At 33.0% G+C, this 19,304-nt stretch overlaps 1 long non-coding RNA gene across 4 annotated transcripts in view; it reads left to right on the top strand.

The window, feature by feature from the left end:
• Positions 1-19,304, top strand: part of LOC131826973 (uncharacterized) — a 70,497-nt gene extending 51,193 nt beyond the window's left edge. For 2 of the 4 annotated variants that reach the window (XR_009351817.1, XR_009351815.1), the window contains exons 2-4: positions 2,613-2,725; positions 8,884-8,954; positions 19,095-19,304. This is a non-coding gene — a long non-coding RNA (uncharacterized LOC131826973). The remainder of the gene's footprint in view (positions 1-2,612; positions 2,726-8,883; positions 8,955-19,094) is intronic. The other 2 variants (XR_009351814.1, XR_009351816.1) reach the window with 1 other exon arrangement.

The following is a 19,304-nucleotide window of genomic DNA, read 5'->3' as shown; positions in this document are numbered from 1 at the left end:
ACTCAACACCCAAAGAACAAATAATCCAATCAAGAAATGGGCAGAGGACATGAACAGACATTTCTGCAAAGAAGACATCCAGATGGCCAAGAGACACATGAAAAAGTGCTCCATATCACTCGGCATCAGGGAAATACAAATCAAAACCACAATGAGATATCACCTCACACCAGTCAGAATGGCCAAAATAAACATTTTTTAATTAGGTAAATTTTTATTAGTTCTGGGTCAAGAGCAAACTCACTAGAAAAGCTAACTCTCCAAATTGCTCAAACACGTCAGATGTTTCTAATTTAGAATAGCTCAATTTTCGAAGTTTTTCATATGATAGCTTTTTTATCTTCCCAATTTCACTTAAGTCATAAAATACAATTGGAATTATCTTAGAAGAAAATGTAAGGCTCCAAACTCCAGATAATTTGGTGTACATGGAAAAACTAGATTATTTATAAAATATCTGTAATACATGGAGTAATCCTAAAAAACATTTACTAAAACCTGTGTAAAATATATATATATAAATTTTCAAATAAACTTCAGTTATATGGAATGAAGTAACTTTAGTTTGTCCAAATATGAATCTCAAAATTAAGAAGAGTATTTTCTGAATTGGCCAGATAACATTAAGTTTCATACCCCATTTCAATTTGCAAATTGGCCACATTGCCTAAATTGTGTGAACGTGAAGAATTTTCATGAATCTTAAAACAATGAAACATGGAATGTATACTACAGAGCAAACGGAGGAAAAAATGATATCATCACCTCTGATTTCTTACTAAGTTCTAGCTGAAAGAAAGGAGGGAAAATGATACGGAATCAAAGAGACGTTCCATGCTATAATCATGGTCAAGAACTATTACAAGGCTCATTGGAAGTTACTACAATTTCTTGGAAATGTAAACATTCGATTTCTAAAACGTATGCATACTTAGTGTGAAATTTTGAAGACATGACACGTCAAAGATAATACAATTAACACGCTGTCTATCCAGTCTCACTGCTAGAATGAACAAAGGAAATCAGATTGATAACCTAGATAGACAGGCTTATCTCACATCCCCCAAACCCATGGAAACTATAGCTCTAAAAAGTAGAATACCTCAGAGCAGTGCTGGAAAAGAGGGAGAGATCTACAGAGAAAATATAGATATCAATAGGGTACCTGAATATAATTAATAATATCTGATTATTACTTATCTAATTAATAATATATTAAAATGCAGATTATCTAAATTTATTCACGAATCAAGGAAAAAATCCATATAGCATAATAACCATAGGGGGAAAAATGTAGTTCATGTTTTATGCAAAATATACACTAGTCCCCAAACGTTATGTGGCTGAGTTTACAAAACTTTGAAGGAACAGAAAATTCCTGTGTTATATAGCCTTTTCCAGAAAAACAAGGGAATTTGCTTTATTATAGGGTTTGTGAAACTTCAGCCTGATGAATCAAACCCATATCACTATCTCCCTATGTACACTATCATAATCATAAATAAAAATTTTCATTTCATAGTTACCCATCAATACTCCACTCTTTTCTTCCCCTGATATCTATGAAAGAGTAAATTCAGCACCCTATTTATTTGAAGCTTGTCCATGTGATTTGTTTAGCAGTAAAATATGGATTGAAGTGAAGGTATATTACCCTGAGGAGAAATTCCATATTTCCAATCACCTTTCTGGGAACTTCCATTTCCTCCATGAAAAGAAAATGTTCCCAATTTCTGCTGTCAACTCAACGAAAGCCCAAAATCTGTATGGGTGGAATGGACCCAAACTCAATGGCAGCCTTTATTACAGCTGACCAAACCACCCCTTAGATACATGAGCAAGAAATCCATATTATATAAAATAGTCCTGCAAATCAGTAGAAAAAAATAACATGGGATATAAACAAACACATAACAGAAGACAAAATATAATGAACACCAAAAGAAATGCTCAAATTTGTTAGGAAAATACATGGGAAAAAATCAAGGAAGTTATAATTAAAATGTCAAATAAACCAGCACTTTTCTCTTACCACACTGGTATAATCATTAGCTTGATCATATATAGTGTTAGTGAGGGTATGGGGAATTGAGCATCATATACCTTTGCTGGAAATGTTAATTATTATAGCATTTTGGAACACAATTTGACAGTACTTATTAACTTAAAAAATATACAAACATAGAGCCTCAAAATTTCTACGTCTACAGATCTGTCATAGAAAAGTATTATCTACCTAATGGAGAGCCATGCAAAACTCTATTTATTGCAGCAGTATTAGTGAGAAGTTAAATGTACCATCCTGTCCTGTTGTTAAACAATATCAAGAATAGGCTAAATAACTTAGATACTTGTTCCAAGAAGATAAGACAAAGAAACAGTTATAGAAGCTTACTCATCAAGAATAACATTTCGTGTCAAATTGTTTCCAATACCTCACTTTTGTTCCCACCAATCCAAAAGTGTTACACATTCTGCTCAATCCCACTCAGTTCTTTACCATGTAAGATTTTCTTAAAAAGTTACCCTCTTAAAAACTTACTTAAAATCCTGATTCCCTTTTCAAGTTCATCCCTAAAACCATATCAACTTGATATTCTCTCTTATTACAGTCAATCTAATCAACCTGCCAGATTTTCCTGGTGATCTTTTGAAAACTGAAGACCAACATTTGAAACTGCAGTACCAAAATCCACAAAATAGCACTAAAGAGCACAGTTCTGGGGTAAGATTTCCTGAAGCTGAATCCCTGAAACCACATCTTACCAGCAGTGTGACCTGGAGGAGATCATGTTCTCTCTCTGGTCCTTGTCTGGAAAGTAGGGACAATAACAAATTATTTACTGAATTTTCGTGAAAAATAAATTATTTACTTAGACCATATAGGGTGAGGGCACGGAGAAAGGCCTCAAAAACTGTTAGACATTAAAAAAAAAGTATTAGAAACAACAAGTAAATAAATGACCTAAATCTCTATCAACAGAAGAATGACTAAAAAATCTACAATACATTCTTATTTACAGTTTAAAAAAATATTAATTGAAGAAAATCAAATTGTGACACAAACCATATCATGTGAATACTTAAGGAAATTATAATATAGGCATAGATTTTACGTTTAATCAGTATACAAAATTATTTTTGAAGGATGTCATTAATCCAAAACTGTGTTCATTTCTGGGGGAAAAGAACTGGATTGCAGATATTGAAAGGGATTATTGCCTTTTCCCTCCCCCAAAAACATATTTATGTATTAGTGATTTTTCTTGCAAAGGACATATTTTCATTGATGATTTTTTTTTTAACAGTGTGGTGATGAGAAATTGTATATATAGTATATGGAATTGCAAAAGTATATATAAAAAGCCTACCTTTTGGGAATGAAACTTCTAAATAATGTATAAATGAATATACAAAATACTTTCAAATACTGCTCCATTTACAATTTTGAATAGTCACTTCAGGAAAGAGACTAAGCAGATGTTTTTACTGAAGCATAAGCAACTTTGAGTCGTGAAGTAAGAAGTAATTCCTTAACCAATGAAAACGTCAAGAAGAGTTTAGGTAGGCAAATATCATCCTGGCCAGATGGTTAGATTGAATATTGCTTCATTTAATTTTTGGCAAATTGATCCATTTTGTTTTAGTGAATACATTTCTGGAAATCATAGGATATTTTACATTAGCTCAGAAGGAAATATTTTCCTCAATAAAACCAAGCAGCATATTTTATCTGGTTTTTACTCAGAACAAAAAGAAAGAAATTTCAATCATTGAGATTTAAGGACTAAAACAGAACTCCCTCCTATACAACTTTTGTAAGTATCAACCAAATGTAGTGGCTAACAGCTACCCTCGAAGACAGTTAAAAGATTTATTTACAATTTTGTTTTTAAAAGTGATAATTTATTGCTTTAAAGTGTATGGATCTCATTCAGAAATTTGTCTGATTGGGGCGCCCAGGTGGCTCAATTGGTTAAGCACTCCTCTCTTGACTCGGCTTAGGTCATGATCTTCGGGTGGCGGGATTGAGCCCCACATTGGGCTCTGAGTTAAGCAGGGATTCTGCTTGGGATTTTTTTTCTCTCTTTCTGCCCCTCCCTCCCAAGCTCTCTCTCTAAAATAGATGGATAAATCTTAAAAAAAAAAAAAATAGTAAAGAAAAATCTGTCTTATTTTTAAATATACGTAGTGCCACTAAAACACATTTACAAATATAAATGAGTTTAAGAAAAAGAATACTGACTAGGGAACATTAAATACTTTATTTTATTCTGCTAATTACTAGCTCTAATATTTGATTAATACTCTTTTCAGTGTTATTGACATATAATTGACACATAAGGTATTTATATTGTTTACGAAGTATAGCATAATGATTTGCTATATGTTTATATTGTGAAATGGTTAACACAGTAACTACAGTTACCATGGTGTACATTTTATTTCCAAGACTTATTTATCTTCTACCAGGAAGTTTGTACCTTTTGACAACCTTCATCCATTTCCCCCATAAGCTACCCTCCCAGGCTCTGACAACTGTTGTTCTGTTTTCTGTTTTTATGAGTTCAGTTTCTGTAAATTAGTGTGATCATACAGAATTGGTGTTTCTCTAACACATTTCACTTAGCATAATGCTCTCAGTCTGACATATTTCACTTAGCATCCATGTTGTCAAAAATAGCAGTATTTCCTTCTTTTTATGGCTGAATAACAACAGTAACCAAACTTTATTCATTCACTGATGAACACTTACACTGTTTCTGTGTCTTGGCAATTGCAAATAATCTTTGATGAACACAGGAGTATAGATGTCGCTGCAAGATAGTGACTTTGTTTCTTTCAGTTATGCACATAAATGGAATTGCTGGATCATAGGTAGTTCTATATTTAAAATTTTGAGGAGCTTGAATGTTGTCTTCCACAATGGCTGCACCAGTTAAGATTCCTACAAACAGTGCACAAAGGTTTCCTTTCCTCCACATCTTTGCCAATAATTACTATCTCTTCTTTTTATAACAAGTATGAAGTGGTATCTCATAGTAGTTTTGATTTGTTCTTCCTTGATGGCTAGTGATGCTGAACACCTTTTTATGTTCTTATTGCCCATTTGTATGTCCTCTTTGGGAAAATGGCTATTCAGATCCTCTATTCATTTTCTAATCATATTAGGTTTGTTTGGGGTTTTTTTGTTTTTGTTTTTGTTTTTTGCTATTGAATTTTATGATCTTTTTATATACTTTGGGGGTTAACTCCTTATCAGACATGATTTGCAAATATTTTCTCCCATTCTGTAGGTTGCCTTTTCATTTTGTTGATGGTTTATTTTGTTGTACAAATACTTTGCTGATGTTTAAGTTTGATGTGGTCCCACTAGTTTATTTTTCTTTTTGATGCTTTTGCTTGTGGTGTCAAATCCAAAAAAATTGACAAAACCAAGGTCAAGGAGCTTACCCTTATGTTTTCTTCTAAGCATTTTATGGCTTAGGCCTTTTGTTCAAGTCTTTAATCAATTTTGAGTTAATTTTGTGTATGGTGTAAGATAGTGCTCTTATTTCATTCTTTGGCATGTGGCTGTTCAGTTTTCCCACTCTCATTAAACAGACCATCCTTTCTCCATTGTATATCCTTGTTTCTTTGTCATAAATTAATTAGCTATATATTAATGGGTATATTTCTGAGCTCTCTGTTTCATTGATCTACATGCCTTCTGTGTTCTCTATCCTATAGTACTAATCCAATCCATGGTCTACTTTTAAGCTAATACCATACTGTTTTGATTACTGTATCATTGCAATATAGCTTGAAATCAGAAAGTTTAACACCTCTGGTTTCTTCTTCTTTCTTAAGATTGCTTTGGCTATTTGAGGTCTTTTGTGGCTCCATACAAATTTTAGAATTGTTTGCCCATTTCTGTGAAAAGTGCTATTGGAATTTTGAGAGACTGACTTGACTAGTATAGACATTTTAACTCTTCCAATCCATGAGCATGAAATATCTTTCCATTTATTTGTGTCTTCTTCAATTTTTGTCATTGATCTCTTAGAGCTTTTAGCATACAGATCTTTCACCTCCTCGGTTAAATTTATTCCTAAGTATTTTATTCTTTTTGATGAAATTATAAATGGGTTAACTTTAATTTTTTTTTTGATAGCTTGCCATTAATGTTAGAAACACAACAGAATTTTTTTATACCTGAATTTATATCCTACAACTTTACTGAATTCATTTATTACTTTTACACTTTTTGGTGGAGTTCTTGGTTTTTTTAATATATGATAATATTGTCCTTCCTCAGACAGAGACACATTTATTTCTTTCTAATTTGGAGGTCTTTTCTTCCTTTTTATTGTCTAATTGCTCTGGTTAGGAGCTCTTTTTTTAAGATTCACTTGTTTATTATTTGAGAGGAAGAGAGAGAGAGAGAGAGGGAGAATCTCAAGCAAATTCCTTACTGAGTGTGGAGCCTGATGCAAGTCTTGATCTCACAATGCTGAGATCATGGCCTGACCCAAAATCAATAGTTGGACACTTAACCAACTTAGCCACCCAGGCAACCCCTGGTTAGGACTCCTAATAGTATGTTGAATAAAGTGGCAAGAGAAACATTGTTGTATTGTTCTTATTCTTAGAGAAAAAGCTTTCGACTTTTCACCACTGAGTATGATATTAGCTGTGGAATTGTCATGTATAGTCATTATGGTGTTAACATAAGTTCCCTCTATACCCAGTTTGCTGAGAGTTAATATCATGACTGGATGTTTAATTTTTGTCAAAAAATTTTTTGCATCTTTTGATATAATCATGTGATTTTCAACCTTCATTAAGTTAACGAGGTACATCACATTGATTTGTTTTTCTTGAACCTTGTTTGTATTCCTACAATAGTTCCCACTTCCCACTTGATCTTTTTAATGTATTATTGAATTCAGTCTGCTAATACTTGGTTTAAGACTTTTGCATCCATGCTCATCATGGATGTTGGCCTGTATTTTTTATCTTATAGTGTCCTTGTTGGTTTTGATAAGAGGATGCTGATCATAAGATCTTCTATTTCTTGGAAGAGTTTGAGAAGAATTGGCATTAATTCTTCTTTAAATGTTTGAATTCAGCAGAGAAGCCATCAATTCCTGTTCTTTTCTCTGTTGGACATTTTTGATTATGGGATCAATCTTATTAGTAGTTATTATTCTGTTCAAACTTTCTACATCATGATCCAGATTCAGTGGGTCTATTCTTGGTTGTCCAATTGCTGGCATATAATTGTTAATAGTAGACTCTTATGGTCACTGTATTTGTGCACTAACAGTTGTAGTTTTTCCTCCTTCATTTCTAATTTTATTTGAGCTCTATTTTTTTTTCCCTTGGTGAATCTGTTTGTCAATTTTGTTTATGTTTTAGGTATTAGTTTCATTGATCTATATTTTGGTAATTGGTCCTTTTTAGTCTCTAATTTATTTCTGCTCTAATCTTTATTTCCTTTCTTCTACTAACTTATGGGCTTTGTTCTTGCTTTTCTCTTTCCCTGAGGGGTAATGTTGAATGTTGTTTATATGAGTTTTCTCTTTCTCCTTTTTTTTGAGAAAGAGACAGAGAGAGAGAGAGAGAGAGAGAGAGAGAACATCTGTGAGATGGGGTGGAGGGAGAGGGAGAGAAAGAATCTTAAGCAGGCTCCTCATCTGCATGGAGCCTGATGCACGGCTCATCTCACAACCCTGAGATCATGACATGAACCAAAATCAAAAGTTGGCTGCTTAACCAGCTTAGCCACCCAGGTGCTCTTTTTTCTTAATGTAGGCCTTGATCGATATAAACTTCCCTCTTAAAACTGCTTTTGTTGCATCCCACAAATTTTGGTATGTTGTTTCACATTTTCATTTTTCTCCAGATCTTTTTTTTTAGTTTTTTATTATTTATTTGAAAGAAAGAGAGAGAGAGAGAGAGCACAAGAAGGGAGAAGAGACAGAGGAAGTGGGAGAAGCAGGCTCCCCGCAGAGTGAGGAGCCTGATGAGGGGATCAATCTCAGGACCTAGAGAGCACCACCTGAGCAAAAGGCAGATGCTTAACTTTCTGAGCCACCCATGTGCCCCTCTGCAGATATTTTTTATTTCTCTTTTGATTTTTTCCTTGTGTCATTTATTGTTTAGTAGCATGTTGTTTAAACTATACGTTTTTTAAAATCTTCCAATTTTCTTCTTATAATTGACATCTGGTTTCATAAGATTGTTGTTGGAAAAGGTGCTTGATAAGATTTCAATGTTTTTAAATTTATTAACTCTTGTTTTGTAGCCTAATATGTGATCAATCCTGGAGAATGTTCTATCAGCATTGGAGATGTTCAGTAAATGTCTGTAAAATTCATCTGGTCTAATGTGTAGTTTAAGTACAATATTTCTTCATTGATTTTCTATCTGAATAATCTAGACATTGTTGAAAATGGGATACTGAAGTTCTGTATTATAGTTATATTGCTGTAATTATCTTCAGATCTGTTAAAATTTGCTTTATATATTTATATATTTAGGTATTCCTAAATACCTAAATATTGGGTGAATAAATATTTATCATTGTTATATCTTCTTCTTTAATTAACCCCTTTATAATTACATAACAACCTTCTTGTCTCTTACTACTCTTTTTGGTTTAAATCTACTTTGTCTGATATAAGTACAGCATTAGGTTGAGAAAGATGATTTGGGGAATTTTCTGAGACCAAAATATAGACTAAATGAGGATTGAGACAATGACTGAAGATGAGGCTGAAGAGACAGAGTATAGCTAAAGTATTACGGATCTTATGCACTTACACAAACTTAGAAACGAACAAGTCACCAGAAACCTATGGAAAAATCAAATGTTTTTTTCTTTTTTTCCCTTTTAAGGAATATCCCAGACAACAGGATGGATGAATGCAAATGAGACCAATGCAGACAGACTGCAAAGGAACTGAGAGGTATGAAATGGGCCCATGGGATATAGAGTTAATCATATGCCTAAAATCTGAATATAAACTCTGAATATAAAAGTAGAACTATATGTGGACTTTAGACTTTTTTCTTTTTAAAGATTTTATTTATTTATTTGACAGAGAGAGACACAGTGAGAGAGGAAACACAAGCAGGGAGAGTGGGAGAGGGAGAAGAAAGCTTCCGACTGAGCAGGGAGCCCAATGCAGATCTCAATCCCAGGACCCTGGGATCATGACCTGAGCCGAAGGCAGACACCTAATGACTGAGCCACACAGGCACCCCTAGACATTTTGAAAAAAAAAAAAAAAAACAAAAAAAAAACAAAAACAGAAAAAAATAAGAAATATATCTTTAATCTTACAACATAGAAATTGGTAGTTAGGGGCACCTGGGTGGCTCAGTGGGCTAAGCCTCTGCCTTTAGCTCGGGTCATGATTCCAGGGTCCTGGGATCGAGCCCCGTATCTGGCTTTCTCCTCTGTGGGGAGCCTGCTTCCTCCTCTCTCTCTGCCTGCCTCTCTGCCTACTTGTGATCTCTGTCTGTCAAATAAATAAATAAAATCTTAAAAAAAAAAGAAATTGGTGGTAACATTTTAGTATATTCATTTCCAGATTGTTTTCTCTACATATGTATATATTTTAAACAAAATTTGTGACATCAATATGAAATACTTTATAGATGAACAGTTTCTGAGCCATCAAATAATAGGCAGATGTGATTTATGTAATATACCATCAGTTACTCCCATTATTAGAAATGTAGAGATTTTAAGATTTAAAAAAGCATTTGTAAATGTGATTGTGCCTACATATTTGTGCCCTTGTATGATTATTTAGAAAAAGCTATTAGATGTAGAATTTCTAGGCAAAACAGAATATACAATTAAAGGTTCTTAAAAATATCCATTCAAAATTCTCTTTAAGAAAGCAATTGATATTCCTACCAGCAGCGTTTTTCCCTGAAGCTTTTAAAACAATGAATATTTTTATTTTTTCCTGACAATAGGTAAATGTGATATCTCACTGTTTAATTTGCATTCCTTTGATTACTTATGAAGTTAAATCCTTTCATGTTTATTGTAACTTGCCTGTTCTGTCAATTTTTCTATTGAGATGTTTGTAGTTTTGTGTTTGATTTAAAATGGCTCAAAGACCTATCTGTTCAGGCAAAACACAGCATAACAATTAGAATTCATTATTCAGCCATAGCGAAACTATAAAAGCATCTCAAAAATTCAAAATGTGTGAAAAATAAGAACACAGCAAGGCTTCAGGTAAACAGAAATGCATGTAAATATTTGGCAGAATAGTCATAGTTATGCAAACTTACTAACTACATGCCATAATTAAGTTAAGACAGGAGAACTGGCTATTTTCAAGGTCCCGGAAGAATGAAGCAATGGAATTAAGTCTTTGTCTACGTGAATGCAAAGAAATCCCCTTGGGTTTTAGAGAAGAGGGCTACACTGAGGTATAAATGACTGCTAGTTAGCAATGTCAGTTGGTTTTTTTTTTTTTAAGTGTGCATGAAAGTTAAAAAAAATGCCAAATTTCAATAACCTTGAAAACTGGTAATAGGTATCAGCAACATATTAAGCTTCAAAGAAGACAGAGGAAAACTAGTCAAAGGAAAACTGTATAAGACTAACTCACACTATCTGAATATTAGTTCCTTAAATGCAGGCACCCTGCTCCACAAAAAGTGAACAGTCTGTCCTGAAATTTGTAGAACAATTTTCCTGACATTACTAGGACAATATAATAAAATGGACTCACTTGTGTAACCACCATTACTATCAAGATTTAAAATATTTTCATCACACCAAAAGCTCTCTCTATTTCTCTGTTTTCTCTTATACATTTTTGTAAAATTTCATATAAATGGAATTACAAAGGATTACTACTGATATCTACTTTATTCAATGCAATGTGTTGAGTACATGGAGATTCATCCATGTTGCCACATACATCAGTAGTATGCAGCAGAATTATTTTTCATTGCCATATGGCATTCCATGGGAAATGTTACTTCATGTGGATATACCACAAATTATTTATCCATTAATTTGTTGATAAGCATATGGGTGGTTTGCAGCTTGGGGGTATTATGAATGAATTTGCCGTGTAAAAGTTCCTATTTACAAGTCTTAGTATGGATATACGTTTTTATTTTTCTCAGGTACTTGCCTAGATGTGTAATAGCTAGGTCCTGTGTTAGGTATAGGTTTCACTGTTTAAAAGATACACTAACTTTAACAACAACAAATAGTCTTTTTAATCATACCCATTCTGTTGTCTGTATAGTAGTGTATCATTGTGGCTTCAAATTACATTACCCTGATGATTAGTGGTGCTGAAAATCTTTGTTGTATAAATTGGCCATCTCCATATCTCTTTACGTATTATTTTCTAAACCATTTGCCTACTTCTTTATTTTTTTTTTGTTTTTTATTATTCAGATATGAGTTCTGTATAAAATCTGGAAAGAAGTCTTTCATCAGATATGCATATTGCAAATATTTTCTCTTAGTTTGTTCCTTACTTTCATTTGTTGTTGTTTTTTCATTTTTTATAATTGTGTCTCTCACAGAGAAAAATTTTGTTTTCATTTTTAGCAGTCTTCTCTTTCATACCTTTTACTTTTGTGTTTAATCTAAGAAAACTTTCAGCTATATAGGAGTTTGATAGTTTTACATCTTTACTTGTAGATCTATAATCAATTTTGAGTTATTTTCAACATATGGCATTAAAATTCAATACTTGTTTTTATTTTTATATTTAGAATATCAGGGCTTTGAGTATAATTTTTTAAAAAAGACTATCATTATTCCCATTGCATAGCTTGGTGCCTTTTTCAAAAATTAAATTGATCAGTTACATGTTAAGTTTATTTCTGAAACCTTTATTCTATTTCATTGATATGTACCCTTATGCCAATACAATGCTGTCTTCATTATTACAGTTGTATAATGATCACAAACTTAGGTAGCATAAGTCTTTCAACTTTGTTCTTTCATTTTAAATTTGTTGAACTATGTCACATCTTTCATGTTTCTTATGAATTTTAGGATCTTGTCAATTTCTAGGGGGTAAAAGAGTGATGGTTGGGTGTTAAATCAGATTTCACTGAGTTTATACATAAATAGGAGGAATAATCTTAACAATTCAAGTTTTTAATTCAGAAACCTTACATATTGCTCCCTTTATTTTGCTGTCTTTAATTGTCCTAAGCGACATTTTACTTTATACAAAAATTTTGTTAAGTTCATTCCTTAATATTTAGTAATGTTTTAAATTGTGTTTTCTCATTGTTATTTAGAAATAAAATTGAATACTTTTTCCTAAACTTCCCTGCAATCTGGAAGGTGCCTATAGGAAGATAGTCCTGGTTATCATTGAGCTCATCTATTTTGTATTTCTCTTCTCAGGGATAGCAACAATGGGCTGATTTTTGACCAATGTAAAGACATTTGTTTCATCATTTTTCTTTTAGTGTTCTACTTGTTCATTGTGGGGTAGCAAGTTTAGCCTCAGTTACTGTATCACAGCCAGGAATGGGGTTCTTTAATTTAGTTATTCTTAATGGGATGCATTTTCAGAAAAGTAAATAGGCAGCCATGCTCTTTGCATTCACGAATGGGAAGATTATGGTAGGAATTAGGAGATATTGGCAGATTCACAAGAGTGGTATAGTATGAAAGGGATGTACTTTTACATGTATTTTTCCTGACAAAATAAAAACTACGAAACTCTACAAACTATTAAGTGATAAATTATCTCCTGCATAGTCAGATAAGCACAGGACTGCTATAGGAGCTCCATCTTTTAGCAATTATAAAACCCCGAGACTTTACTAAAGGTTTTATTCTTCAACCTCTATGTCAGCATAAGAGCTAAAAGGATATGAGTAAATGAGGGGAAGGGGGAAAGGAAATATACCAAAGTAGCTGGCTTTGCTAGAATTTTCTGTACTTAACAATTAAAAAGCAAAACCAAATTTCTTAGGAAACCATGAATAAATATTGTAATATAGGGAAACTTAGTATTGCATCATGGATACAGAGAAAAGAATATTGTTGAGTATAGTTTTATTTGAGAAAGCACAAAATAACTTCAGAATTTTCTTTAACTTTTAAAATAAAATTCAAGAAATCTTGGACTATAAAATAAAGTGAGATAGGATACAAATTCAAGCAATTTTTTAAAAGATTTTATTTATTTATTTGACAGAGATCATAAGTAGGCAGAAAGACAGAGAGAGAGAGGTGGGGGGGGGAGCAGGCTCCCTGCTGAGCAGAGAGCCCAATATGGGGCTCCATTCAGGGAACCTGGGATCATGACCTGAACCAAAAGCAGAGGCTTTAAGCCACTGAGCCACCCAGGTGCCCCAATTCAAGAGACTTTTAATAAATGGGTGAGATAGAATAATATATAAATTAGAAAAAAAAACCACAAAGATCTCTGCAAGAAATAAAAGCAAGTCTAGGAGAAAATTCTGAATAGTTTGCAAAACATTTAGAAGAAAGATGCTAAGATATTAGGACAAAGAAAAGATAAACATTATGGAAAGTAAACATGTACTTTATTTACAAGCAGAGTATTTAAACAAACAAACAAAAAGAGTTATATCATATATATATGACAACAGGATAGAATTAGATATTTGTGACAAACAAATAGAAGTAATAATTAGAATCTGGAAAGGATAGCTTACCTAGGCTGAAGGAGAGTTAGAATCTGGGTTTATTAACGTAAGTATACCAATACCTAGAGAGCCTGGTGAATTTTTTTAAGTGCATGGATTAAGAGAATTCCAAAGGATATTCAGGCAGAAATCAATAAAGTTTACATACAAAGAAATGATATCAGTTTGACATTAAACTTTTTCTATATCACTACCTCTTGAAGACACTGAAATTAAGAGAGTTTTGAGGGAAAATATTACAAAAAAGAACTCTATAACTGTGTAGTGTTTGAAGGAAAAAGAAGAAAATTCTCAGACACACATGGTTTAACAGTGTAATTTCCACACTTATAACATGGAAAAAATCTTCACAGACATATTCCTGTTTGAAATATGCAGTGCTTTGAAAGCTGAATCAAAATAAAGAAGTTAAGAACATTTATAAGAAAAATCTCATGGTCAGCATGATGTCAAGTGAACACTGAGTTAACATAATGAATGGTTAAAACAAACTAAATACAAATGCCATCTTAATTTTTGGACAAAGAAACACATAATTTAAAAATAAAGTAAATCTGAACTGAAAAATTTTAAATTATATTAAAACTGGAAAACAACTATGATTAGAAAAAAAAAACAAACTTGCTAAATTTTTCTTCTTTGAGAAGAATCAATATATAACATATGAATGTAACTGATAGTAAGAGAAATACAGTTCAAGTTTGTTATATAAAAAGGTTAAAGTAATCTCTAGTAGGACAAAGATTTTTTTAATAGCTATCAAATAGTGAAGAAAGAAAATAGAATTATACCTTACATATCCAAAAAAAAGAAAAATAATAATAACAAGATATTGGAACAATATTATAAGATTAAGTATATAAATTTGACAATGCAAATATGCTAAATTACCTTAAACAAAAAAAAATACACAAGGATTCTCATATTTGTGTACAAAATTCAAACACATTCTGATGCACTTGCCTAAGATTTGGGGTTATTTGCATTTATTTAAAATTTACTTTTTTTTTTTACACACATAATAAAGTATTTAACAAGAAGACTACAATACAGTGTCCAATCGTCTTGTGTCACCTGCTAGCTATTTGCAGTAAACAAGTTAGAATACTTTTCTGTGTTATAGTTTCTTTATCTGTAAAGTGAAAATAATAATAGTATCTACCCAACAGGATGTTCTAAGGATCTCCTGAGTTAAAGCATACAAAGTGCTCAGAACATTGCCTATTTTTAGGAAGTATTACTTCAATATTTTTGTGTATAGAAATTCAGCAGGAGAAAAACTGGAAAGAGGAAAGTACTTTCAAGTGTGAAAATATCAAAACTTTGCTTGAGTTGGGGCTGACTGGGTATATAGTTTCAGACACCAGGTGTAGACACTTGCTACCAGGGTTTACAGCTCCAGATGCCCACCAAGTAGGCATCCAAGGCTCTGATAAGATAGTCCCACACTTATTGGCCATGCACCTGAAAAAGCGCCAAAATTCAAGGGTTCAGAAAGGGAAGACATGAGCTTAGAAGGCATCATTTAGCATCATTAAATCCTGATTATGCCCAGAACTGTTGGTCTGTCCCACTAAAGAACTTTTTAGAGTAGAAGCAGTTAACTTTCAAGGACAAAAACAGAGCAGTTCAATTGATTGATGGGAAATCTAAGTTTTTTTCTAAGTGGGAACAGAGAATGGCTATTTATTATATTTGAACCCTATATGTTCTACTTAAGAAAACACAAAGCTTTGCTGAATGACGTCCTGGGTGCAAAAATGCTCTGTTTGCCAGTGTAAAAGGTGTTCTGCATCTGAATGTGTGGGTCGGGAGAGAGATAAAAGCCACTAGGGGAGTGAAGTTAAGCAGCCATTTAACTTCTCCTGTGACTAGAGATGGAATGCTCCTTCTGGGGGAAATGCATTCCACACTGGAAAGCAGTATAGTGCAAGATGAAAAAGAGAAAGTAATAAGCCAGGTATGTTCATGATAAAGGCCTGCTTTTGTGCTGACAATTCTCTAACTAATTAAGAAAAAAAGGAGAAAATATTTAAAATATCTAAAAAATCAGAGAATTTTGAATGAGAGTCAACAGAAGAAAATGCAAAGTCAGAAATTTGATCCAGTAATTCGGTGAAGTCATCAGATGTATTAAAGTTGAAGACAAAGCAGTAAAAATACTTGTCATACATGTTAGGAAAGGTTTACCAGATAAATTTGGAAAAGAAAAGCATGCTGATCTGCGGAGCTTTTTAAAACTGGTGTTATCACCTGTGGCTCATACACACAAGTATTAATTGTCTTGAATATTAGTTATGGATGATGAGTATCAACCCCATGCAAGGTACTTCAGAGTCTCCCTTCTGGAACATCAGAAGAAAATCAAGCAAGCTGCAGCTTCTGTGCCTGACATCGGAGGTTCTGTCTGTGTAGCTGGCACTGGTGGGACAGGGTTGCATGCCTGACACGGAAGGTATGAGGTTAGGCAGTATCAATAGACTTCTGTTACAGTTGGTTACCTTTCCTATTTCAACATTTAAAAGGAAGATAACATTGGCTAAAGGGTAATTATCTCATTCTTGCTGTTCCTGTTGAGCCTCTGGTGATGATAGTACACTCTGCTGAAGGCAAAGTTCAGAATGCAAGGAAGCACAGATCTTCAAAACGGTTTTTGTAAAGATGAGAAAGTAAAAGTTAAAGGAAGAAAGAAGTGGACACAATTTCTATATTGGCGGCGATGAGGAAAGAATCGTGTGGAGGTGGAACTTTAAAACTAAACTAAGAGGAAGAAGGAAATCAAAACTAAAACCGGGCTTCTTCAAATCTTGCTGAAGCTGATTTTAAAGAGAATGTATAAGCTTCAGATTAAGACTGCAGGGAGTAGATGGGAGAGGGGATAAAGCAATTCTGCCTCTGAATGTGGTAGCACAGAAGACTTTAGACCTACTAACTTAAATGGAAAAGAACAAATAAACTACACTCACAAAGAAAAAGTATTTAAGGAGAAAATAAGAATATGCTAATTATAATTCAAAAATATATACTCTGAGTAGCATATACATGCAATAAAATGCCTAGAGACAAACATCCTAGAAATAAATTAATTAACTAATAGAACAGAACAGGAGAATAAAAAAGGTAAAGGGAAACAAACTTTGGGCATACAGTTATTCAGGTTTAAGTAATTGATATTCAATTTCTGTAGAAACTTTGTTAGACTGGCTCGTGGGAGTTGGATTGTAAATATGTATAATATGTAAATAACTTTTAATATACTTGAAGGATTTAAAAAGAGGGATAATAGATACGAAAGTGCTCTACAATGAATATCATTACAGACACTGGGAATGTTGAAAGGAATACCCAAAGAACATTTCCAATTCTTGTCTCATATCTGCTTATATGTATTTACTTTCCTGCATAGGGTCACTTACAAAATATAAGCCCTTCCTTATTGAATTTATTTTCTTTCAACTTATCTTCTTTCAAGGCATTGCCTCTCAGAATTTCTATATGGTGGAGATTCATTTGTCTGCTTTTCTATGTTTATTGTTTCTGTCATCCATTTTAGGCCCAAAGATTCTCAAAGTCAGGAAACAGCCATTTACATTATCTGGTCCGGAAAGAGTAAATATTATATGATAATGCTTTTCAGAGATAAATTCACTAGGCGATATTTAAAACAATTTCATTTTGGAAAATAAATTCAATTTTAACTTTCTGACATACAGCTTATATCTTCTACTAAAATTCATGGTGAAACTCGGTAAGTCTTTTTAATATATAGCCAACTTTCAATTACTAGGCAAACCTTGTTTGCAAATATTGGATGTTCTTCCAAAAATGTCACCTTCATCATATTTCGAGAATCTTAGTTCCCGGTCACATAGTAACTATGAATCCAGCATTTATAGTTTTTAAAAATGCCACCCAATATCACCGTAGTATAACGATCAAACTCCTTTTTTGGTTCTGCTTTGGTTAAATGTTGCCAAAACTACATATCACAAATTTTCTGCAGTCTGAAGTACTTCCTTAGTTTTGCATGCTCACATTTAATACCAAGTCTTTACTTTGTGCAGAATCCACTTCCTGGAACAGCACCTTAATGCAATAATTCTGTGTCAGTGATAATCCAGATTTTCAAAAGGCTAAGTATCCATTTACATTTATATTTTGGAATAAGTTTAGTAGTAGTAGTAGTAGTAGTAATAATAATAATAAATTTCAAGGTGATTTTAAATGAATTTAAATAATAAATTTCAAGGTGATTTTAAATCTTCATCATGGAACTAAGGTTCCAAGGAAGGATGAGAGAAGAGGAAATATTCTGAAATAGAACCTGAGGATAATAAACCAATCACCAAGTTTTAGCAATTAAACTTCCTAAGAATTCCTCTTTTCTCCCATTTGTCTAGATAGCCATGCCCACTGTCTCAGTTTACACCATTATCATCTCCTGCCTGGATTTAGAAGGAAAGATTTATAAACCAAAAATTAATAGGAACTTCTTAGTCTAATTTTCCAGTTTTATGGCTCTCGGCAACCAATTTTCCATGTTTTTCAAGAAAAATAATAGCTCTAAAATATAATCTAATCACGTTATCTCCTTACTTTACAAACTCTTCAATGGCTCTAGATTATCTTCAAGATAATTACGATTTCTCTCCAAAAGTCCTCCACCCCTAGCTGGTCCCAGTTACTGCTTCAGTTCTTTTGCAAATGTTAAGCCCCAGTGTCTTGAATCTATCAGTAGGTATATGAGTGATGGACCATTCCCAGTGTCCTTAGGTTTATTATCCTCCTCCCGCACACTACTCCTTCTTGAATTGTGAAAACGCAAGATTTATTTACCCTTTTAACAAATTTTTAGGTATTTTTTCTTTTTTCCCCAGTTTTACTGAGACATGATGGACATAAATCACTATTTAACTTTCATGTGCACAGCTTAAAGGTTTGACTCATATATATTATGTAGTGATTACCACAATAAGTTTAGTCAACATACATAATCTTATGTAGAAATTTAAAAAAAAAAAAAAAGAAATGGAAAAAAAAAGAGAGAAAAAATTTCTCCTTTTAATGAGAACTCATAAGATTTACTCTCTTAACAAGTTTCATATATATCATATATGCTACATGTTATATTCTGTATAGCAGTGGTAACTATAGTCATTGTGTTGTACATTATATTCCTAGCACTTATTTATTTAACAAAATCTTAAGTGTATAATATAGTATTATTAACTAGTATACAATGTTGTTAACTATACACACAGAATTGTTTGGCAGATTCTAAAATTTATTCATCTTGCATAACTGAAATTTTATACCCACTGAATAGCATCTTCCCGTTTCTTTCTACTCCTAGCCCCTGGCAACATTCTTTTTACTCTTTTTTTTTTTTTTTTAACATTTTATTTATTTATTTGACACAGAGCGAGCACAAGCAAAGAGGCAGAAGGAGAGGGAGAAGCAGGCCTCCTGATGAGCAGGGAGATGTGCGGCTGGATCCCAGGACCCTGAGATCATGACATGAGCCCTTCAGAGACAGACGCTTAACTGACTGAGCCACCCAGGCACCCCTACTCTTTGTTTTTTTAGTTTGACTGTTGTAAATACCTCATATAAAGTAGAATCATACAGTA

This window comes from Mustela lutreola, chromosome 3 (genome assembly GCF_030435805.1).
Source record: "Mustela lutreola isolate mMusLut2 chromosome 3, mMusLut2.pri, whole genome shotgun sequence".
NCBI classification, from domain to species: domain Eukaryota; kingdom Metazoa; phylum Chordata; class Mammalia; order Carnivora; family Mustelidae; genus Mustela; species Mustela lutreola.
The sequence above is the reverse complement of the archived record's forward strand: the minus strand, read 5'-3'. Positions and strand labels throughout refer to the sequence as shown.